We start from the raw sequence: 25,608 nt of genomic DNA, 5'->3' as shown, positions 1-25,608 counted from the left end.
GCCGATGAACCTAGGACTAAGGTTACCCCTCCTCTCGAATCTCATAATGCCCTTTATGGGCGACACTCAAAGGAATACCTGGTCTTCAACCATAATATCCAAAGGCCAAATCCTCTTATCAGCTTAACTCTTCTGCCTACTCTAGGTAGTACGGAGCATCTCCTAGATCATATGAACTCTATCTTTTGAATCATGCAACAAATTAGTGTGCCAAGGCCTAACTTCAAAAGAAACAAACAAACCCACTAGGAATGATATCTGGATGCTGTAGTGGTAGATGTTATTATATGTGAACTCCGCCAAATCCAAAGACTAATCCCACAGAACCCCAAAATTAATAACAAAGGTCTGTAGCTTGCCCTCTAAAACCTGAATAGTCCTCTCTGAATGACCATTGGTATAGGGGTGGAAAGTTGTACTGAACTCGACTTGGGTACCCAACTCTATCTGTATAGACTTCCAAAAATGTAAAGTGAACAGAGTACCATGATCTGAAATGATAGAAGCGGGCACCCTGTGCAGTTTGACCACCTCTTAGATGTAAATCTGAGCCAACCTCTCTAAAGTGTAGGTAGTTTGGACCTATAAGAAATGCACAGACTTGGTCAATCGATCTACGATGACCTAAATAGAATCAAAACTTTGGGAGGTAGGTGGTAAACCCACTAAAAAGTCCATAGCTATCCTTTCCCACTTCCATTGTGGAATGGGAAATTGCTGAGTCAAACCACCTGGCCTCTGATGCTCGAACTTAACCTACTAATAGTTCAAGCACCTAGCTACAAAAGATGTAATGCCCCACTTCATCCCACACCACAAGTAATGTTGTCATAAGTCATGATACATATTTGTCATGCCAAGATAAATGGAATCTCTAGAATAATAGGCCTCCTCAAGAAATAGCCCGACCAAATCTCTAACTCTAGGAACACATATATGACCCTCAATCCTCAAAATGACCTCCGAACATAAGGTACCTTCCTAGCCTCCCCACTAAGCACCCTATCACGAATCACTATGAGCTGTGGGTAATTATACACTTGTGCCCAAATCTGATCTATCAAGGAAGACCTAGCCTCTACATAAATAAGTACCCTGCCCGGCTCTAAAATATCAAGAAGAACCATCTGGTTAGATAAGGACTGGATATCTAAAGCTAAAGGTTGCTCCTCAACTGATAAAAATGCCAAACTCCTCAAACTCACCGCCTTCTGCCTCAAAGCATCTACTACTAGATTGGCCTTGCCCGGATGATACAGAATAGTGACATCATAGTCCTTCAGTAACTCCAACCACCTGCGCTATCTTAAATTTAGTTATTTCCACCTAAAAATGTACGGAAGACTATGGTGGCCAGTGTAGATCTCACAATGGGCACCATACAAGTAATGCCTCCAAATCTTGCATACAAATACTACCGCCGCCAACTCCAAATCATTTGTGGGGTAGTTCCACTTATGTACCTTTAGTTTCTTGGAAGTATATGCAATCACTTTAAGTTGATGCATCAGAACGCAACCCAAGACAACACCTAAAGAATTATAATACACTATAAATCAATGGCCCTCAACAAGAAGAGTAAGAATCAAAGCTGAAGTCAACAACGCCTTGAGCTTCAGAACTAATAGAAAGGTACATTTTTTTAGGTTAATTTGGTCAAAGATATCACAAAGAAGAAAACCCCTCCACAAATCATTTGTAATATCGTGCCAATTTTATGAAAATATGAACCTCAGTAGAAGAAGTAGGCCTAGCCTAATCACGAACTGCTGCTATCTTTACCGGATCTATAATAATCCCATCCTTGGACACAATGTGCCCTAAGAATGCCACAAAATCAAGCCAAAATTCACATTTAGTGAATTAAGCATATAACTGCTGATCTCGCAAGTTCTAAAGTACTATCCTCAGGTGCTTCTCATGTTGGTTTCTGCTCCTGAAATATATTAGGATGTCATCAATGAACACCATAATGAAGGAGTACAACTAGTATCTGAACACATGGTTCATCTAATACATTAATGTTGTAGGGGCATTAGTTAACCCAAAAGACATGACTAAGAGCTCATAGTAGCCATATTGAGTCCTAAAAGTAATCTTAGGGATGTCTTCCTCCATAATTATCAATTGGTGATACCTTGATCTCAAGTCTATCTTACAGAATACTACTGTACCCTGCAATAGGTCAAGTAAGTCATCAATGAGTGGCATCGAGTACCTATTCTTGATGGTCACCTTATTCAGCTGTTTGTAATTAATATACATAAGCAAAGTACCATATTTCTTCTTCACAAACAGGATAGGAGCACCACAGGGAGATACATTGTGCTTGATAAAGTCCTTACTCTAGAGATCTTAGAGATGTAATTTAAGATCCCTAAACTCAATTAGATCCATTCAGTATGGTGGAACAGAGAATGGTTGTGTACCCAACTCAACATCAATACCGAAATCAATATCATGCTCTAGAGAAAGACCAGGTAGATTGGTGGAAAAAACATCAGGGAACTTTCAGACAATCGAGAGAGAGTCAATAGAATGAGTGTTAGAACTAATATCACGGACATAAGCAAGATAGGCTAGACACCCATTTACCACTAACCGCTGAGCCCTAAGGAAAAAGATCACACAACACGGCACATGACTAACTTTACCTGCCCAAATGACCAGAGTAATATTTGGAATACACAAGGTAGCGATCTTAGAAAAGATATCCAAAACTGTATGATTAGTAGGCAACGAAACCATGCCTAGAATTATGTCGAAGTCTACCATTTCAAGCACAATCAAGTACCCTCTAGTATCCTACCTCAAGATGGTCACCACAAAGGATTGATAAACTAGATCTACTTCTAAAAAAGTACCTACGGGGGTAGCTACATGCATAGGCACAAGCAATGGATCATACATAACATCCCACCAAGTAGCATAACACCCATACACATATGAGTAAGTAGAAAATATGTTAAATCAAGCATAGGACATATACAAGTAAGTAGAACCCAAGTTAAATAAAGCATAGGGCACAAACAAGTAAGTAGAACCCAGGTTATATAAAGCATAGGCAGGCTGATGAGAGTTAGAGATTGTACCTATAATGACAGTATTCGATGCCTCCACTACCAAACTACTTGAAATAACATAAATATAATTGAGTCCATCACTACCACTTGTCTAGCCTACCTGGAGACCAACCCTAGTACCCTGAGAATTACTTCTGCCACCCTGTGCATCCTCTCTAGATGGCTAGACTGCAGCCCTAGGGGCGTTAACCTGCTGACTCTAGCATCTATGATAGCTGATAGTAGGACAGTCCCTAGAAAAATGGCCTGTCATACCATACTCATAGGAGTTCCCTCTAAATAAACCTCCTAGTAATGTCTAAGCTGAACCCGAATAGTTGCTATGGCCTGATTATCCAGAAATCTGACCCCGAGAAGACTGATCCGAAGTCTAGCCGCTCTAGCCATCGGCACCTACTGATCCACTGTCGGTAAGTTGTAATGTTGTTTGAACAAGTCTTCTAGGTGGATACTACTAGGGATGACCTTTTCCAAAAGAACCATTATCATGTGACTATCATCTACTGAAAAAGCCCTAACGGGAGACCTTTTGTCACTACCTTTATAGGCCTCATAATGTATATACTTAATAGTATAGGCATGATCTACTATATGAAATAACAAACAGCCCGATGAAACCATCTCATCTGTAGCCAACATCAATGGAAAAGATAAACCTCTAACAAATCGATGCACCCACTCTTCCTCTATCGGCATAATCATGGTGGCATTCATGAATAACTTATGGAACCGATTCTAATACTCTGTGACTATCATCAATCCTTATACCTATGCTATGAACTCATCCCTCAGCCTTTCCCTCAAACTGCGGGTTACATACTTCTCCAAGAAAGCCTCGGAGAATTATGTCCATATCATCGGTAGTGATCCCATGAGTCTGTAGCTAAGATAAGATCTCCACCACTTTTTTGCTAGTCAATCTAATTGAAAAGTAGTGTAATCAACCCTATGGGACTCCACCAACCCGAGCTTATGCAATCTCCCCTAGAAACTAACCAAAATATCATGGTCATCCTCGCCCACAACACTGGAGAAACTGGGGGGGGATCTGATAAACCCCCCAATATCTTATGCTCCTCCAAAGTAATAACTGGCCTAACTACCATGTGCTGAATAACTGTAGGAATAGACTAAATCACTAGATGGGGAGCTATCGTAGTAGGTTGTAGGACTAGAGTCTAATCATATTATGCCCTACCTATCCTGAAGTTTGAGCCTATTCTCGGACCTAAGGTCCAGCTGAAGTGCTAAGAAATGTCCCTACTTGGGACATAACCTCTATGAAGCTGTAGATCCAGGACAGTGTATCATGTAACACTAGTGTGGCTACTAATATGAGTAGGGGCTAGGCTTGATCTACCTCTACAAGTTAGTGCTCAAACTACTAGACCTCTATGTCTTTCTCTGGCACTAATGTTGTAGCATAGGCCCTACCTCGGCCTCTGCATTGACCTCGACCTCTACCCTGAGCTGGGGCTCTATCTGCAGGCATAGGGCCCCCTGGGTAGATCTCATCCTCGCTATCTAAGAAAGAGTGAAAAAAATATGATTTAGAGGTTTCTATCATCATTAGCTCACGAGCAAAAACAATAGTTACTTCATTCCTAATAATTCCTTGTAGCCTTCCAAAGATTGGATAAGGCATCATCGTACTGATTTGTGAAACTCTACTATACACTTGCTCTTGTAATGGTGAAACTGATGTACCTAAGCTCTAATACTACTCTATCACAACCCGAATCTATGTCACGATAGCGCCTATTATAACTCCCGAGTAACCAAGCCAACCCAACTAAAAAGCGAAAATTTACATCAATTTAATTAAATAAGAAAATATCATAAAAAGGTGGAAGCAAGGCTAATATAAGAAAAGATATCGGGATATATCAATAAGTAAATATGATACAAAATATACAAAAGGATTAAAATTGACCAAAAATGACGAACTAATGCTAGACCAAACCCTATACCTGGTGTTACCTATACAAAAGCTACTACGTACAAAAGCTGACAATAAATATATAGTACAGAGCTGACTATCCAAAAGTACAAGTGTAAGTTAGTACAAAAGAGGGGGAGTAGCAAGTCTCTAGATGTCGGGAGCTCACCACAATACAGATCTGGCACAAGTATGGATGATTAGGCATGCTCTAGGGTGGCTCAAACTGGGAGCTGTATCAAAAAGATGTCAGGAGCTCGAACTGGGGGAGTAGCAAGTCTCTGGATGTCGATAGCTCACCACAATATAGATCTGGCATATGTAAGGATAATCAGGCATGCGCTGGGGATGGCTCAAACTGGGAGCTGTATCAAAAAGATGCAGAAGTGCAGTATGAGTACCAAAATAAAGGGTACCCAGTAGACATCATAGGCCGAACAATCTCAGAAAGAGTAAATATGCATATAACCAGCACGATGATACTAATAAATATACAAGCGAACCACAACTACAACCACGGATGCATAGGGTTGCGGGGAGGACATACAAGGCCAAATAAGCCCAATTACAATAGGTAACCATAACAAAAGGCTCAACTCACAAAATATATATAACAAGGCAAAACTGTAACAATAACCCTAAAAGTATCACAAAGCACCAAGAATAACCCTCGAGCTCATCAATATTGAAATAATAACAAAAAATATGTATCAACAGGCTGCCCAAAATTCACACCTCGATCGTATCACTAGTGAATATAATAGTGTAGGCAAAAGTCAATGAAAGGGCCGCCCAGAAACATATTGCAAACTCATCAAATCATGAAATGCCATAAACAAGAATCACCAGTGTTTTCTTCAATTCCATATACTTATCCATTAACTCATATCTTATTCTAATAATTTATTCTTCTATTTACATGATTTTTTATACATCGGTGAAGAAATCAAGGTAAGTAGCATGTCAAAATCATAGATCACTCAATCTGGGTAAAACTCCACCAAAGGCATCAACTCACTAACTTGAAACTCTAGTGGACCAGAAGCATGTCCTCAGGCCCAAATGAGTCAAACGATCAACTGAAAACAAACGATTCAAACAAGAGGCATATTATGTTCAAGTCACCTAGAAGCAAGTTCTAAAGATTCTACGTGATGCAAACAAGTCAAGAAAGCACTTAATCTAAGGCTGCAATGGCTAAAATCCAAACTAGCTACCGGCGATGGCCATCGCCTCTTAATTTTCTCAGAATGACTATAAAATCCTTGAACCAACCTAATCGTACAATAGTACTCATACTATATAAATTCTAACCAAACCAAGTCAAACAAGAAGAAACCATTGCCTACCTCAAGGCCGAAATGAGACACAAACTGATAAGCTGAAGATTTTCCTTTTGGGGCCGACTCTGAATAATTGCACTCTATAAATTATCAAAGAATACATCAAAACAAATCCAATGATACCTATATTATTATAATTAAAAGTAACCAAAAAAACTAACTCCATCACAAAGTCCCAAATAGCCCGAGGAACTCGTACCCCAAAAAATAAGCACATTCCGAGCACTGGAAGGGATCAAAATGACCCCACCAATTTCAAGACATAATGGGGTCAAAATTGAATAATTCAACAAAATACACGGGACTTACAAGGTTTCAAGAATGAGAAAAACTTCCAACATCCCTGCAAAAATTTCCAACCCAAAGCAACAAGAATTATTGAAAATGATAATGATTTGCTCTCAAAATGTGAGTTTTGATATTTTGGAAATGAGAAAGAGATGGCCAAAATTGGTTTTAAAGCTAACTAGAATCAAGAAAAATGCTCTTCGCGATTGCGGGACCCAAGTACACAATCGTAAGCACCGACTAAACTACCCGATTGTTAACCCATAGACTCAAGGGATACATCTACGACCCTGCCCTACGAGTCATAGGAAGTGATACAAGCAATAGAGTGACTCCTGAACTTGAAGTCAATCAACATTTTGTGAAATTTCTCCTTAGTTTCAACTTTCCTACTTTTGGGATCTCATAATATCTCCCCATTGAGAACATTCTTCCTCGAATGAGATCAAATTAGTACGAAAAGGACATTGATCAATGACTAGGAACCCAACATGAATGCAATAAAACATAGTAAAGCATAAACCATGGGATTTGTTACACCCCACCCTTTTTAAACTCGGAATGTCTCATAAGTTCCTTGGACATCATCATGTAAGCCGGATATGCTACGACACTATCAAACGGCTCTAAGGAAGGGAGAATGTGATACCCCATAGTAGAGAAGGTTGGAGATGAAATCATAAGAGTCCGGAAGGAATTGGAGGCCAAGTAATGGGTCGTAGGACTCGAGTTACCTACATAAGCTACTAACTTGGAAGTCTTACATACTTAAGCTATTGGAGTACGTACCAAGCTTGCGAAGCATGGATTACGTAGGCTCTTAAAATGAGACGAGATTACGAACCCACGGGGAAGGGAACAAGATAAAATGAGGAATCTAATAAGAGAGTGACACGTGGCAGCACCTCAAGCAAGGAGTTGACCCACCTACCTGCTTGGGGGTGGGGGTGGACCCCACTGCCACGTGGCAGCCCCTAAGTGGTTGCATAGATCTGGTGGCGCAATCACGGCTGGACACGTGTCACCATAGGGGGATGACACGTGTAACCCCCATAGCCACCCTATATATATGTGTATTGTGACTTATTAGTTCATTCTTAGCCAAAATCAGTCCAAAAACATCAGCAGCATAAGGAGAGAATGTGAGAGAGAAAGGCAGCCATAGCTTGGAACTTTAAAGGTAGGTTTTCTAATTTTCTCTCCGTGAATTAATTATGTATGATGTTCCTAAAATACATGTAGGTGTATATATGTATGTTACGATGCTTACAGAACTATATTTTCAGTTCTTCACTTGGAAAACTAAGAGAAACTTAAAGAGAAAACGCTAGGGCATAAACCCGTTTTTGGAGGGGACAGTTGTTAGTAATATTGGTATAACTTCTTGTGTATAGCTTAGTTTTGGGTGATTCAATATGTTTTGGAAAGGTATTTCATAGGTATATAACTTTTATTTATACTTTCAAATCCTGTTTTGCTTTTATCATCGCGAAAAATGGTAATGAAGTGGAGAGGAGGTACTGCCCAGATTGGGTTTTGGAAATCCTACACAGACAGCTGTGAGTATTTTTGTCATATATTTTCATACAAAAATGCTGTAGGGGTAATTCAAAATTGTTTGTGACCTTAATACACATGTATATAACTTTAATTGAGGCCACAAATCCTGTTTCCATCAATTACCCCTCCGAAATTAAGCGACAATATAAGGCAGTGGGCTGCCCAGATTTCGCGTTTTGATAGTTCTGGCGAGTTTGACAAGTTTAACGTAAGGTAAGGTTTCTTATTTAAATTTGAGCTTTATGTGTTCTTATGGAGAATTTTACACGCATTATAGGTGGCTGTAAGTGTGTAAATATCATTGGAATACTTAGCGTTCGGAATAAACTAAATTATAGTCGTTATAGTCGAATTGTCGTCAAAGTAAGGCGTTGTTCTTGTGAGTTGCTGCTGCAGGGGTGTGGTGTGTTATTTCAGGACCTAAACATGTTATAATATGGTTTAGGGTGATGCTGGTTGAATCCACATGACCCCCCGTTGCCTATAATTAAAGACGTTACAAAATAAAGGCTAGACGCCCTATTGTGATATCGTATTTTTGAATAAGTCGCTTGGAGTTTATGTTGTATATTGTTGGTATGAATTTCTGTAGGTTGTTGTTATTGGTTGGATGTAGGTGTTATGGACCTAATTGGAAATTCGGATAGGGCACACTATAGGGGAGGTGCTGCCCAATTTTCCTTAACACCTTAACAAACTAAAGAACTAGTCGAGGAAACGACTAAGGAAGTAGATTCCATTAATATGAAGGCATAAGCTAAGATGCTGGAAAGTTAAGAGTAGTTGATATTCGTATTAATTTCATATTGAATAGGTTCAGAAGATGACGAGACGAGCAGGATAAAGGGTAACTCCCAAGAGGTATGTAAAGCTTTCTCTTCGCAGTTTTGGTATAAGTTCGTACAACTATCTGTCTTTCCTCTTGGCAATGTTTAGCCTTAAGTGAATTGAATATGACGTACGGGGATAATTCCATTCCCAGAATTCCGAGTATACCTCATAACCCCTATTCATTGTTCAGTATTAGAGTTTCTGTGAAGATTAACTATTGCCTAGTAGGGCTTCTAGGTGTCAGAATGTAATGTATGGGAAGCTATCTCACATTTCCATTAAGATGCATTTGATACGAAAATGAGATTACAATGCCATAGTAGTTCACCGAGCCCCCTGAAGGGCCGGGTGGTCCTATGCAAATGATGCCCATTCCTGAGTGGAAATAGGAGTGTATCACTATGGAATTCGTGTCTGGATTACCCATGGCATTGGGTAAGTATGACTCTGTCTGGGTGATTGTGGATCGATTGACCAAATCAGCCCATTTTCTTCCGGTGAAGACTAGCTACAATGCGGATCAGTTAGCTAGGATCTATCTTCGTGAGATTGTTAGGCTGCATGGGGTTCCTATCTCTATTGTATCGGATCGGGGTTCAGTGTTCACCTCTTACTTTTGGAAGGCATTACAGCGTGGTTTGGGTATGCGGCTAGAGATGAGTTCAGCATTTCATCCCCAAACCGATGGTCAGTCCGAGCGGACTATTCAGGTGTTGGAGGATATGCTTAGGGCCTGTGTGATTGATTTTGGTGTACGATGGGACCAACACTTGCCCTTAGCAGAGTTTGCCTATAATAACAGTTATCACTCCAGCATTCAAATGGCACCATTTGAGGCATCGTATAGTCGTAGGTGTCGATCACCCATTGGACGGTTTGATTCTGTTGCGGTTGATGCATTGGATACTGACTTACTTAGGGATGCTGTGGAGCAGGTACGTTTGATTCAGGGTCGACTATTGACAGCTCAGAGTCGTCAGAAGAGTTATGCTGATAGAAGGGTTCGTCCCTTAGAGTTCATGGTGGGTGATTGCGTGTGGCTTAAAATATCGCCCATGAAGGGTGTGATGAGGTTCGGAAAGAAGGGAAAGCTTAGCCCAAGTTTTGTTGGCCCATTTGAAATCTTGAGGAGAGTAGGTGGAGTGGCGTATAAGTTGGCCTTACCCCCTAAATTGTCAGCTGTCCATCCGGTGTTTCATGTTTCCATGCTTCGCAAGTACATACCGGATGAGTCTCATGTGATTTTTTATGATGCGGTAGAGTTGAGTCCGGATTTGACTTATGAGGAAGAGCCGACAGTTATTCTAGATAGGCGGCTCCGTAGACTCAGGACCAAGGAGGTCGCTTCGGTCAAGGTGCAGTGGCAGCATCGGCCTGCTGAGGAGGCGACTTGGGAGTTAGAGTCTGATATGCAGGCTCGGTACCCTCAGCTTTTTGAGACCCAGGTACTTTATTTTATCTTATGTTCGAGGACGAACATCCTTTTTAGTGGTGGATATTGTAATGACCTTGAGGGTGATTTTTGAAAATTTGTACAAAACATGCGTGAACAGTAACACGCGTGAACAGTAACTTTTTGGGCAGAAAATGCCCCTTTCTTCCCATTTCAATATTTTTCATCATTTGTTTGAGTTGTTGAACTCCTTGAGGTGACTTGAGAAGATATTTTCGAGGAAAAGTGTTGGGTAAGTGATTTTTGACCTAAAACCTTCCTTTTTCATTATGTTTTTGACGATTTTAACTCTTAAAGTTTAGTTTCAAACCCCAAAAATCTTTGTTTCTTCCCTAATCCGAATTTAAGGAAAATTGTGATTTCCAACTCGTTTTGAGCTCTATTTTTATGGGTTTTTCAACCATGACTTCCTTATTACCAATAGAATGGGATTGTTCAATAAATTTCCAGATTTGACCCTTTTCGAAAATAGTTAATTTTTAGACCATTTTACCCCCAGTTCCGAAACCTATCAATATGGGTGTCATTGGACTCCTTGTGACGTGTATGTTTCATTGTTGATAGTGGGTTGTCATTCCGGGCTCTAAATTCAAGAATTGCTTATCCTGTGGAGGTATTCGAGTGCGGTTTCGGCAATTAAGGTAGGTTTGGCTATCTTTCTTTGAGATTGAGATGGGGTAATTAGTCATTCATATGTTATATACTTTGGGATGGGGTTGTAGTATGAGTTGAGAATGTTATATATATTGTGATGTCCGTGTGGAGGCTTATTTATTAATGTGTTGCCGTGACAGGGTTTATTTGTATTACATAGCCCGTGTAGGGGCCTTATTTGTTATCTTATTTGCTTTGAGAGCATGTGAATTATGATTTGCCTAAGAGAGAGGCTTGAGTATACTATTTGACTTGTGATGCCGCCTGAGAGATTGAGTTGGGGGTTTTGAGCATACTTGAGTATTGAAATATTATTGAGAAAGGGGTGAATATTTAAATGAAAGTGTGTTCTTCCCGTTACTATTTATTGAGGGTGAATATCATGTGTAGGTTAAGTTTTGAGAACTTTGAACCTTATACCACATGTGAGTTGATTATTACTTCCATGCATATGTGTTTTGATGCATTCATCCTCATTCATCATATCATGAAACATGGGAAGTTGAGAAATATGGGAATTCTTTTTGAGAAAGAAAATGAAACACCTTTAAACCTTTGTATCTTGAGTCCTTGACCGAGGCAGTTTTCCGGCAGGGTAGTGGATGCATTGTGATCCCAACTTTGTATCTTGAGTCCCTGACTGAGGCATTTTTTCGGCAAGGTAGTGGATGAATTGTGATCCCAACGTTTGTATCTTGAGTCCCTGACCGAGGCAGTTTTCCGGCAGGGTAGTGGATGCATTGTGATCCTAACCTTTGTATCTTGAGTCCCTGACCGAGGCAGTTTTCCGGCAGGGTAGTGGATGCATTATGATCCCTTGACCACGAGGAGGTGGCAAGGATAATAAGATATTGTGATTGAGGTATATGGTCTGCGAGACCCCCATGGGTCCTGCTTAGTAGCACAACTCGGCAGGTGTATACGACAGGCTATGAGATAGTCTTGATTCCACCGTACCACCACATCATTATATCATCATATTGCATTGCATTGCATTGATATTTGTGCTGCTTGAATTATTCGATTAATTATGATTATGAGTTGTTATTATGGGTTTACTTTACTCGTGCCACTATATATATAAACTGGCGGCACCGATGCCAAAGTGGGACTTTTCTGTATTCAGGTGGAAACGTTCCTTAGTTTATTTCATAGGTTTGATTAATTCCTTATACTCAGTCAGCTAAAACCTACTGAGTATATGTGAATTGTACTCATCCCTACTTTTGTGTCCCTTTTTTATGCAGATACTAGTCGGGGTACCCCACGTGGCAGTTAATATTCTAGCGGATTGTGTATTCTCAGATTAGTGGTGAGGTCCCAGAATTCGGATCGTCACTAGTCTATCCTTATTTTTCAGTCTTTTGTATCATTCAGAGACTTATGTTGTATCTTCAAATTCGAACCTTGTATTAGATGCTCTTTATACTTATGACACCAGGTTTTGGGATAATTTCTTCATTGTTTTGTTTTATTTATTTAAATCGTGGCATCACTTTCCCCTTTGGGAGTCTTGTATGAGTTTTATTTTTAGGGTTACACATCAGATTGAGTTTTGAGATGTGTGCCATCATGACCTCAGTTTTCTAACCCTAAAGCTATTTCCATTATCTCCAATACTTATACTGATCTTGTTCCACAAGATCAACCCACTAACTCAAATGCAGGACCACAAAGTACTCAAAAAGGTAATGTTATCTCTGAAGTTCAGAGACAAACCCATAGAAATGATGCTACCACCTCCAAACATCCAAAGAATCAAGGAACTCATAGTAATGAGATCACCAGGCATGCTACTAATTCAATTATCAATGTGGAAGCCAATGAAATCAATGCTACAAACCTAGGTATTGACTTAATGCTCCCACACCCCCATGGCTACCCCACTACTTTATTGAATGTTTTATCTATTGATGCTGCTGAAGTAGTTGAAGGAGGTAAGGAAGGGGGAAGTCAGGAGATCCCTACTAACCTGCAGGAAGGGTGTACCAAGGGGAGGGAATCTAATTTGATTGACCATAGGCAAGACTATGAAACCCCTGCAACCACTCTTCAAGCTACTCCATTGCTCAGTCAACAAACAGATGTGCAACATCTTACAGAGCAAAGTTTGCAAGTCAAGGTGCCAGATAAAGGGGATACTGAACAAAATCAGTGTGCAACACCTCATTCATTGAATAACAAATCTACTCTATCACTGAGTAAAAAGAAAAGGGAGGCACTGAAAAGGAGAAAGACTATACAACCACAACTTGAGACTCAACCAAGAGTAAATTATGTCCTGGTTGAAAACCAAGCAGGGATTCAGGTGCCTTCTATAGAGCATTGTGAACTTAATCAGAAAACCATATCAGATGATTCTGAAGAAGAGTACTCAGTTACTGATCATGCCACACCTCTGCAAATTCATGATGTATCCAATGAGAGGCAGATGCTGAGTAAAGAAGGCAGTTCAGAAGACTTATCTGATGAATATAGGGTCACTCACTCTGAAGATGAGGAAAACCCTGACCAGGGGGAGGATGAACAACAAGAAAACCAACTAGAGGCATTCAGATCCACTATGACAGCCTCATTGCATAAGGAAAATCAGCAAGAAAAGGAGAAGAATGTGCCACCATCCAAAAGTAAGCAAGAAAGGAAGAAGAGTAAACAAAGTTCTATCAGCAGTTCAGATAATGTTGCTGTCAAAAGCAACATCAACACAAGGTCTAAATCCCACAAGTTATTATGATTAGTACACTTTGTTGGAATGCAAGGAGTATTGATACTCAAGGTGCCTTAGACAGACTTCAAAGGTTGAAAGACTACCACAAGCTCTTTATGATTTCAGTGCTGGAACCTTTCTCCAACAAATCACAACTCCACTTCTATAGAATTCAGTTGGGAATGGTTAATGCCATGTCCAACTCTAACAACAAAATATGGCTATTTTGGAACAAAGACTGTGTGTGCAATCTTGTGGATCAGGATGAACAGCAGCTTACCTGTAAGATCAGCCATGCAACTTGGCCTAAACAATATCTCATTACCTTTGTATATGCCAAAATGCAAAGACTACATGAGAAGAGAACTATGGGATAAGATGCTTCAATTCTCTGATAGGGAAGAACCTTGGTGCACTATTGGAGACTTCAATGTAATTACTCATGTTGAAGAAAAGATGGGGGGCCAACCTTACAATATGAACAAGAGTTTTGAGTTCATTAGTATCATAGAAGCTTGTGGAATCACTGATCTTGGTTTTCATTGACAACAATTCACATGGTGCAACAAGAGAGATGTAGATGCCAGAATATGGAAGAGACTTGACAGGGCCATGGTTAATAATGCTTGGTTGGAGGTCATGCCAGTGAGTACTCTTAATCACCTGGCCTCTACAGGTTCTGATCACTGTCCTCTCCTACTGGAATGTACTGAAAGACAAAGTTATGCTATCAAATATTTCAATTTATTACACTGTTGGGTTGATAATGAAAACTTCCTTGATACTGTAAGATCTTGCTGGGAAAAACCTGTGGATGGAAATCCAATGAGGATCTTCCATCAAAAACTAAAAAGAGTCTCTAATACCCTTAGCCACTAGTCTAGAAATCAATATGGTGATATATTTGCTTCAGTCAAACAGTTTGAGGAACAGGTGATGTAAGCTGAAGAAAATATCATCAATGACAATTCTGAAGATAATAGAGCCAAGCTAAATCAGATAAATGCCCAGTACATCAGGTATTTGAAGATAGAGCAGTCCATCTTGAAATAGAAAACTCAATTGCACTGGTTTAAAGATGGAGATGCCAATACCAATTACTTCCATGCCATCATCAGAGGGAGAAGAAGAAGGTTGTTCATCCATTAGATCAGTGATGAACAAGAAAACTCTATCCAGGGTGATGACAATATTGCAAGTGCATCTTGTGCACACTTTGAGAGAATCTTTACTGTTGAGGAGAAACAAATCAATAAAGATGTGATTAAATGCATCCCAAAGATAGTTATTGATCAGCAGAATGAACTACTATATTCCATACTTACAAAGGAGGAGCTAAAGGAGGTAGTATTTTCTATGAGTCCTACTTCAGTTGCAGGGCCAAATGGCATGAGTGGCAAGTTCTTTCAATCATGCTGGGATATCATTAGTGATGATATGTTGAAGCTAGTACAACACTTCTTCAGTGGTCACTGTATTCCCAGGTACATATCTCATGCATGTTTGGTTCTACTTCCTAAAACGGAATACCCCAACAAACTGTCAGAGTACAGGCCCATCTCCCTCAGCAATTTCACTAGCAAGATCATAACCAAACTACTCTGTCTCAGACTTGCTCCCATTCTACCTCAGCTCATTTCAGACAATCAGTCAGGATTTGTTAAAGGTAGGAGCATATCAGAAAATATAATGTTTGCATAGGAAATTATTCACAACATTAAGAGACCCAATGTAGGGGACAATGTAGTGATCAAGTTGGATATGTCTAAGGCATATGACAGGGTCTCTTGGTCCTTCACTTGTATGGTCATGAGAAGGATGGGATTTGGAGAAGTCATTATTGATATGGTGTTGAGGATCATGTCTAACAACTGGTATTCAGTCATCATCAATGGGGCAAGACATGGATATTTTCATTCCACAAGAGGTCTCAAGCAAGGAGACCCCTTGTCACCTGCCTTATTCATTATAGGAGCAGAAGTACTATCCAGGATGCTAAATAATCTTAACCAACACTACCTATATACTGGATTCCACATGGAAAGAAAGGGCCCACAAGTGAACTACATGAGCTTTGCAGATGATGTGATCATCTTCACTGCTACCAACAACTTGTCCATGACTCTTATTACCAAGACTTTGAAGGTTTATGAAACAACTTCAGGCCAGCTAATCAACAAGGACAAGAGCCAGTTTATGCTTCCTCTTAATACCAATCCAGATGTTATTGATAGGATAAGTAGGATCACAGGCTTCAAGTGTACACATGGTCCCATTACTTACCTGGGTTGTCCACTCTACATTGGAAGGCAGAGAATTATATACTATACAAGTATGGTGTCCAAAGTTCTAAGCAAAATCAGAGGATGGCAGACTAAAGTGTTGAGCTATGGATGCAGAGCAATATTGGTGAAATCAGTGCTGCAATCACTACCAATCCACTTGTTGTCTGCAATCAGACCTACTGCTACCACTATGAATAAGATTAGAGGCCTCATAGCTGACTTTTTCTGGGGGTGGGACAAGGAGAAGAAGAAATATCACTGGGCATCATAGGAGACCCTCAGCTATCCTATGGAGGAAGGGGGTATTGGTATGAAGAAAATACAAGATGTGTGCTTAGCTTTGCAATACAAACAATGGTGGACCTTCAGGTCTAAGAAGACTTTATGGGGAGAATTTCTGAAGGCTAAGTACTGCCAGAGGGCTCATCCTGTGATAAACAAATGGCACACATGTCAGTCTATTATGTGGAAGCACATAATGGCTAATAAAATTGATATTGAGCCACATATATACTGGCACATCAACTCAGGTACAAGCAGTTTCTAGTGGGATGGTTGGCTGGGTAGTGGCCCCCTAGCTTATCATAACAACCATCTACCTAGACTCAACAATACTAGAGTATCTGAATATATTGAGAATGGGGAGTGGAATGTGCAGAAAATCAGAAAATATGCCCCTCCTCAGCTGGTGCAGCAGATACTAGACACTAAGATAGACTATCACCCTAACACAACTGATCAAGCTTGCTGGAAGTTGACTTCACATGGCAACTTCACTTCTAAATCAGCCTAGGAACTACTTACGATGAAAAGAGCCAAGACCCTGACTGATGGGTGCACTTGGCACACTAACATCCCCTTCAAAGTGTCTTTTCTACTATGGAGAGCTCTGAGACAGAAACTCCCTACTAATGATAAACTTATCCAATTTGGAGTAGTACCAGCAGCATGTTCTTGTTGTTACAGACCAGGATTAGACAATATAGATCACATATTTGCTTCAAGAAATTTTTCCAAGCATATTTGGCAACACTTCTCTAGCTCATGGGGGATAATACAAGGGACCTGCCCCTTGAGAAGCATCTTGATGAAGTGGTGGACTGCCAAGTCCAATAATGAGGTTCATAAGATCATGTTGTAGGCCACTCCTATCTTTGTTTGTTGGCATATATGGAAGAATAGATATGCAAGTAAATATGGAGGAAAGAAATCTAGTACTACTAGAGTTAAATTCTCCATAGTCAAGGACCTATACATGCTGATAAACACTGCTTACCCTTACATTAAGTGGCCTCAGAGCTGGAAGGAACTGGTTCCTATGATAGAATAGTGCCAACAAGACATGAGAGTGACCAAAGTTATGTGGATCAGACCTCCATCTTCCATTATGAAACTGAATACTGATGGGAGTGCATTAGACAACCCTGGGAAAATTGGAGCAGGGGGAATATTAAGAGATCATAATGGTAACTTAATATATGCCTTTTCTACTCCATTGGGAATGGGTACTAATAACCAGGCAGAGGTGCAGGCAGCAGCTATTGGCCTCAATTAGTGTCTCCAACATGGATATAATAGAGTGATATTGGAAGTTGACTCAGAACTATTGACTAAGTGGCTGAAACAAGACCTCAAACCACCCTGGAGTATTCACAGATATGTTACAAAGCTACAATCTTTGGTCCAACAATTGGAACTCTTTCAGTGCAAACATATCTTTAGAGAAGCAAACCATCCTGCAGATACCTTATCAAAATGCAGCCACAGGTTCAATGATACACAATACTTCTACAACCTCCAGCAGCTACCACAGGAAACAAAGGGCTATATCAAGATGGACAAGCTAGGAATGGCAAGTTTCAGAAGGAAAACTCTAATAAAGATCAAACTATCTTCTTGACTGAACTATTTCTCAAATGTGTAATAGACTATCTATTTGTAATTTGTTTTACTCTTTATTCCACCTAGTTATCACCTATTGTAAGGGGAGAGTCTCCCTTGTTTATTACTTCAGTAGAAATAATAACACAATGCTAGAAGTAAAAGATAGAGTAGGAGTGCCCTCTTGTGTGGAAGCCTTGTGCAGGTACTCTACACATTTGCACCATCCAAGAACAAGAACTTCCACCTATCAAAATACTCAAGAGCATACAGCAACACAACATCACACACATGGATCCACACTCAACAGCCATCAAAAAGGAAGCTTAAGTTCCAATTCTGTTTACTGTTGGGTATCTCATTGTTCAGGTATCATGCAACTTTCAGCCATGTGGTGGTGTTGCAGCAGCTGAGCCTGGAATTCATGCAACACCTACCATCTACATACATACAAAAACTCCACAATAGCACATGGAGCAACTACAGTACATCAACAGCAGGTGGAGGCTCATTCAACTCTAGGAGTTCCCTTCTTGTTGGTTTTAATTTTGCAGGAACAATGTTTAAGGACCAACAACCCACCATAGACCTGCATCAACTCAACAACATCAATTGCAAAAGCTCCATTACATCAGCAGAAGTGAATGCCACTAATCATCAGCAGCAGCAACCTAACAGCAATAGCAGAAGCCAGAGGCAACCACCAACACTCAACAAATACATCATGCAACACCAAAAGAACTCCAAATTGGGCAAGATTACAGCAAATACACCTCTTGTAGAGACCAAGAAGTTTCAACTCAAATGGATAAGTAGAGATATTAGTCGAGCGACCTTGAAAAAGTTGGCCGACTTAAGTCTCATGATGGAGCAAGTCTCAATTTGGAACTTCCAACTTGTGGAAAAGTCCTCCAAAAGTTGCAGGACAACAGGAAATACAGTAATTTCAAAGCCCAAGAAGTTTGAACTCCAACGATTAATCGAAGACGTTAGTCGAACGACCTTAAAAAAGTTAGCCGATTTAAGGTTTGTGCATGTTTGTTTTTGGTCTTGCTAACTTGGTTCTATGCATTTGCAGATAGCTGGAGGTACACTAAAGCATGTAACACTTGGAGACATGTTCACAAGACACAACACACAACAAATCCAACAACATGCAGCATACAAGGAGAAACTATATGCCCACAATGGACATTCAAAACTACAACACAGTTTTTGCTGTGCAGAAGTCTTGGAGGTACTTTTCCTCTGGTTCTTTTACTTGTGCAGGTATAATACACAATTGAAATATCCAAGAACAAGGTCTTCAGCATACAACAACTCACTAGAACATAAAGCAACATCAACACATACCTGCAACAGATGGGCTATAGCAGCAGCAACATCAGTACTATGAGCCCGTTTGGATGGGCTTAAAAAAAGTAACTTTTATGTATGAAGTGCTTTTAGAACTTTAAAGTGCTGAAAGTTATTTTTATAAATAAGCAGTTGAGCGTTTGGATAAAAGTGTTTAAATGAAGAAAATTATGTGAATTTTAGGGTTAAAAAAATAAAAAGGGTAGTTTGAGAATTTAATTAAAATATAAAGGATATAAAAGTAATTTGCATGGTCAAAGAAAATGACTTTAAGCACTTAGAAAAAAAAAGTTAGAAATCCTAACTTTTCATTTTTGACTGACTTTAAGAACTTTCTGACTTAAAGTTAGCATTAGGCAAACACGTCCAAAAGCTGAAAAGGGGCTTTAAGTTAGTTTTGACCAACTTAAAGCCAATCCAAACGGGCTCTAGATTTTTGTTCCCTGTTGTGTGTCTCTTTGTGAAGGTACAAATGCTTCAACACCAGTAAGAACATGAGGAGCTACAGTCTCAACAATTGGTCCATCCGCAACAACTATACCTTAACCACATCAACTTGGGGATTTCCATTTCTGTTTGTGCCTATTGGTTTTTTGTTTGGTTGGCTTGGTTTTATGCATTTACAGGTAGCTGGAGATACATTAAATCAAGTAACATTTGTGGATACAAGACACAATACACAATACCTCCAACAACATGCAGCACCCAAGGAGATTGCAGACTTGCAGGAATCAGCAGAATTACAACTCTTAATGGGGCTCTCTATTGCAAGATACCTCCTACAATGCATGCAAGTAATAAAGAAACCAACTAGAGCTCCATTACAAACTGTCTTCTGCTGGCTACTACAATCACATCAACACTGGAGTACAACAACCTGGAAGCCCTCAAGATCATGCACACTACTACTGCAAGATGCTACTTACTTGCTGAGATGCAATCTAGGGACACAAAATACAGTCAAGCACTTGGACATCCCAGCTGCATCTCCAACATTGTGGATGCACTGCTTCAGTATTTGTGCCTCATTAGTTTTTGATTGCAATTGTATCTCCAAGCAGCAGTTCAGCCATAGCTTCACCACTTACATCCGCTACATACAGCAACTTAGGACCATATCATCCTCAACAACAACTCCAAAGATGCTGACTGATACAGCTCCAAAGCTGTTGACTGTTACACTTCTTTCTATTTTTCATCCTTCATAGCTGCTATAATCATGATCTTGAAGTTGATGCATCCTTCCATCTGGACTCACTTGGTACGATAAGACGAGAAAGGGCAAAGATGACAAAAGCTTCTTCACCCCATGCGAGACAGAAGGTTCATATACTTGTTCTTCTTCAATTTAGCTATGTATGGTACGTAGCATAGTTGAATAGGACTAGTGTAGGTTACTTTCTTGTCTTCTCATGGAAGTGGAGAGTCTCCCTCATTTATGCTTTCTTAGTCGACTTGTATCGGGAGGAGTCCTCTCATAGGTTTACTGCTTTCTAGTTATAGATAGCTCATTTTGCTACGGGGATGAGTTAGCCAACCTTAATAGGCAAGCCGACTTATGAACCAACATAGGATCGGAGGTAAGGTTTATGTCCCCCTCCTTGTATTTTTCTGTTTTATTTTTATGTTAAGGCTTGGGGGTGATGCTCAACCCCTGACTGTGCACGAGAGGTGGGAGCCTCGTGTAGGGTCTGTTCCCATAAAAAAAATGACTATACTGTTACTCAAATTCTTAGACAATAACTTAGTCCTCTTATATAGTTGAGTATTGGATAATGATTTAAACTGTGTTTGGTTTCTTACTACTCTACTCATGTATACTGTAACACTTCTTCTCCGAGTCCCGGGCCAGTTAACAGATTCATGCAATTCACTGCAGTGTTCACTGAGTCCTTCACTAGAGGGCCGGCATGTGTATGTATATATATGATGGCCTAGGGCCTAATACTGATACTATATATGATGGCCTGGGGTCTGATACTAATACTACATATGATGGCCTGGGGCCTGATACTGATACTACATATGATTCACTGGGGCCTGATACTGATACTATATATATGATTCACTGGACCCCATGATAGCGTCGGCTATATTGAAAATTTGAGCATGCTTGTTTTTACGATTCACAGATTATTGGTACATGTTTTCTGATTTGACATTTTATGTCCTGCTTCTCTACTTCAGATATGCTTCCAGTTGTATCATGTTATGTTTTACATACTAAGTACATATGTCGTACTGACCCCCTTTCCTAGGGGGCTGCGTTCATGCCCGCAGGTACAGATACAGATTTTGGGAGTCCGTTGGCTTAGGATTCCATGTAGCTCAGCTGGAAGAGGCTCCATTGTATCCTGACCTAGTTTTTGATACTGTCCACGGATGTATAAAAATAGTTTTATCCATTCAAGGGTACGGTGGGGGCCCTGTCCCGCCATATGTTGTCGTTTATATTTTTAGAGGTCTGCAGACATGTATATGTGAGTTGTGTATGTCAGTTTGATTCAGCTGGGTCTACGTGATATATGATATATGTTATTATGTTATGGCAGCCCTGTCGGCTTGCGTGCCCTGTCATGTTATGATACAAATGAAAAGGGCTACAGGTTTATGAAAACATTGTTGCCCAATGGGGCTGTGTTATATGATATTGTCTTATTTACAGTTCAATATGACCACAGCTGATAGGTATGTATACGGTGGGTCCCTGTCAGACTCCAGTCATGGCCTACGGGGTTGGGTCGTGACAAAAGTGGTATCATAGCAGTTCGTCCTGCGAGTGTCTGCAGACCGTGTCTAGTAGAGTCTTGTTTATCAATGCGTTGCGTGCCACATCTATAAATAGGAAGCTACAGGCCATTTAGGATATTACCCTCCTTTGACATTTGAGATCGTGCTATAGATCCGAGTCATAGGAAAATTCCTTATACTAATCGTAGATCTTAACAGAGAGAGGACACCAACAAAATGAGGTAATTGACGTCATGGGACATTACGAAGCATGCAGGTAAGTAAAGTAAAGGCACGGAAGATATCCATTTGGTAAGGTATTGAACTAATATTGAACTGTAAAGTGAAACCTGAAAGGGAAACAGACAGGAAGGGCAATGGATGCAGTTTGAAGTTGGACACAGGAGGTAAGTCCAGTATTTTTATATTATTGCGATGTTGAAAGCCCTGTGCGGCTGTGACATGTATATATATATATATGTTGGCCCTATGAGGCATTGTTGGTATTTTTTGCGTGCAGGTTTTGGGATAAGTAAGAAATGTAGAGGAAACTCTGCCGAAATTTTCCCAATACAAGAAGAATGGAATAAAACATAGGTTATAACATATCTTGGAAATGAATACCGGGTACCTATGGGATGCTAAATTAAAGCTGTAAGAGATACTCCTCATGTCGACGATAAGGGATACCCTCTTTACTTGGGCAAATTTATCTCGGAAAAACAAAAGTCTGTCTGAGTGGTACAGTTCAGACAATAGTATCTCCAGCCATAATTATGTGGTAGAAAAAAAAAGAAGCTCCTGTGGAAAGGTAAAATGCCCAATAATTGAGCTTCACTCATTTTGGAAGTACCAAGCCCTCAACTCCTAATTGTAAATTAGATGAGTTTTTCATAACTCGAGGATAGATTCAGAAGGGGATCAAATAGGTCAAGTATTAAAAGGGAAGTACTGTGATGTTTAAGAGATTCTGGTTCTTTTAACAATGATTGAAAGATGGTTTACGGTAACAGTTTATAGTTCTCCACCGACTAATTGGGGAAAGAGCTTCAGACAGAAGCACCTCAAGGAGGTGTCAGGAACTGAACAGGAATACGAATTAAAAGGGGGATATGTAAGTATGAATCGAACAGTGTGATACGATTATGCAGGGATAAAGTGGAACCACTAGTAAGACGCACTTAGTACGCGTTGACTAAGTTAAAGGCCTGTGTTGAGAACGCAGTAAGAGCATGGGGCTTAAGACACAAAAAAAATGATGCGTGTACACAACTTCGCCCCAAAAATAGTGGAACCCTTAGGGGACGAGGATGGAAAACTTAAGGAATAATGGCAAAACTTCCATTCATCCCAAGAAACAAAGGATACAGGTTGGGACAAAGCCACTACTTCAAGAAAACCTAGAATAGTTATCATCAGAATACTAGTACTGCCTAATTGAAATTGGAACGACTACAAGTACAAATAGAGGAAGTATGAGTACCCTTTAAAGGGAGGAAGTTAATGAGAAAATGGCAAAAGTAAGGTGAAGGCAATCGATATGGGAATATATTTGAGAGGGACGTCTAAACTTTAATAAGACATCCGGCCGAACCAAGTTAGAAAGATCTGGAAGCTGCCAATAATTGGATAGAAGCCAGAATGCTACATGAGGCAGCGTTAAGAAGTTTGTGATGAGACCCTGAACAACATAACACTAGAAGGCAGTTGCGTATAAAAATAGAAGAGTGTAACCGTGAAAGGATATCAACCAACTTAAGAGACATTACAAAGGATAATGACAACATGCTAGACCAAAAGCCAAAATGTTGGTCACAGAGTTAGTCGCATATGATGTTGCGATAGATAAATAACCAAAGGAAAAGGAATAGAAAGCCTCCTGTGGTAGAAAATGGGGGGAACACAAAGTGAATAGAGGATAGCGAAACTAAAGGTCTACACCGATACTGGTTGTAAGATAATAGAGGAAGGGACAAGGCAAAACATAAAGACTCGCGGGACAACGCTGAGGTAAGTCTTGGGCTAATTGAGTGCCCACAACTCGTAGAAAATGTTACAATGAAACGCGACACAAAGACTTCCCATGGAGGTCACCCATCCCTATATTACTCTCGCCCCAGCACGCTTAACTTCAAAATTCTGATGGAACTTAATGCATTAGTGCTGGTGTGATCGCGCGAGATGGACTAATCTAAACTAGTGATGGAGAAACGATATGAGATTATGTACCCAGAGTATTATAAGATACGTTAAGGAAATGGTAACAAGGGCTTAAGCAAAACAAGAAGGATTAGCTAATTGCTAATTGACGACGCACTCGAATGCCACAGCTCTTCAACATAGAGCTAGTTAATAAGAGGGAAACCACAGAATGGCTATATGGGCCAGTGGGCGAGGGAATTCTGACACCACTTGGTAGCCAATTCTGAGGGCGAAAAAGCAGGACCCAAAAGATCGAATGCCATCTAAAGTTCTGAAAAGAGTCGAGAAGGACTATACGAGGCTAACGGTTCCCAAATTATCAACATCATTATGAACATATTTTGTACTCTATAAGAGTAGGGTGCTATATGGTTTATTGTGAGTAGGCTAACGAATCATCTCATTTGCTTCCAAGCAAGACCACCTATGCCGCTAGAACTAGGTGAAGTTATATCACAAGGAAGTAGTAAGATTCCGTGAGGTTTCCTCATCTAATATCCCAGATAACATCTTGAGATCAGTCCAAGAAGAGATCAGGAGCACAGACAGGTCTTAGTACCATATTTCTCCCTCGAGCTACTAAACAGACTGAGCGCACTATTAGACGCTAGAAGATATATCACAAGCCGGGAGATTAACTTCGAAGGTAGCCATAATGATTATCCATCACTTATCAAGTTGCCTAAAATAATAATTACTACTCCAGTATTCCAATGGCCCCGACATGATTAAGCAAACTATTGACTAAAAGTCCAGAGTCAGCAGGAATGATATACAGATAATCGATATCGACATACAGAGTTCAAGTTGATGATTGGACATTCATCATAGGGTCACCTAGAAAAGGAACTTGACCCATAATATGTTAGATGGTATCAAGTTGCTCATAAGGTGGGCAAAGTGGCCGGTAAGTTGAACTTACCACCTTATTTGAAAACTATACGCCCAGTCCTGCAGATAGAAATGCTTCGAAGGACACTGACGAACCACCCAGGGTATATTCCATAAATGAGGTCCAGGAGATGGAATCCTATGAGGAAAAACCTACCGCCATCTTAGATCGGCAAACTGGAAGATTGTATACTAAAGACGTACCTTCCGTCAAGTTACGGTGGAAAAACCAAAACCAGAAAGAGGATGATCGGGGAACTGAAGAGAACATGAAATACAAGTATTTGCACCTGTAATTGATATTTACAGGTAACCCCGATTCCTGAAACACGTATATGAAGTATTGGTATGGAAGTATGTGTTAAGAAAATAGCAAAGAATCTCCCTACGATTTGTATAAGGTGC

The 25,608-nt window shown here is 40.1% G+C and overlaps 1 pseudogene; it reads right to left on the bottom strand.

Moving 5' to 3' along the window:
* Positions 1-24,170: 24,170 nt before the first annotated feature.
* On the bottom strand, positions 24,171-24,290 carry LOC129901789 (5S ribosomal RNA; annotated as a pseudogene).
* Positions 24,291-25,608: the final 1,318 nt, after the last annotated feature.

Source organism: Solanum dulcamara, chromosome 8 (assembly GCF_947179165.1).
Source record: "Solanum dulcamara chromosome 8, daSolDulc1.2, whole genome shotgun sequence".
NCBI classification, from domain to species: Eukaryota; Viridiplantae; Streptophyta; class Magnoliopsida; order Solanales; family Solanaceae; genus Solanum; species Solanum dulcamara.
Note: the sequence above shows the minus strand (reverse complement) of the source record. Positions and strands in the feature narration are given on the sequence as shown.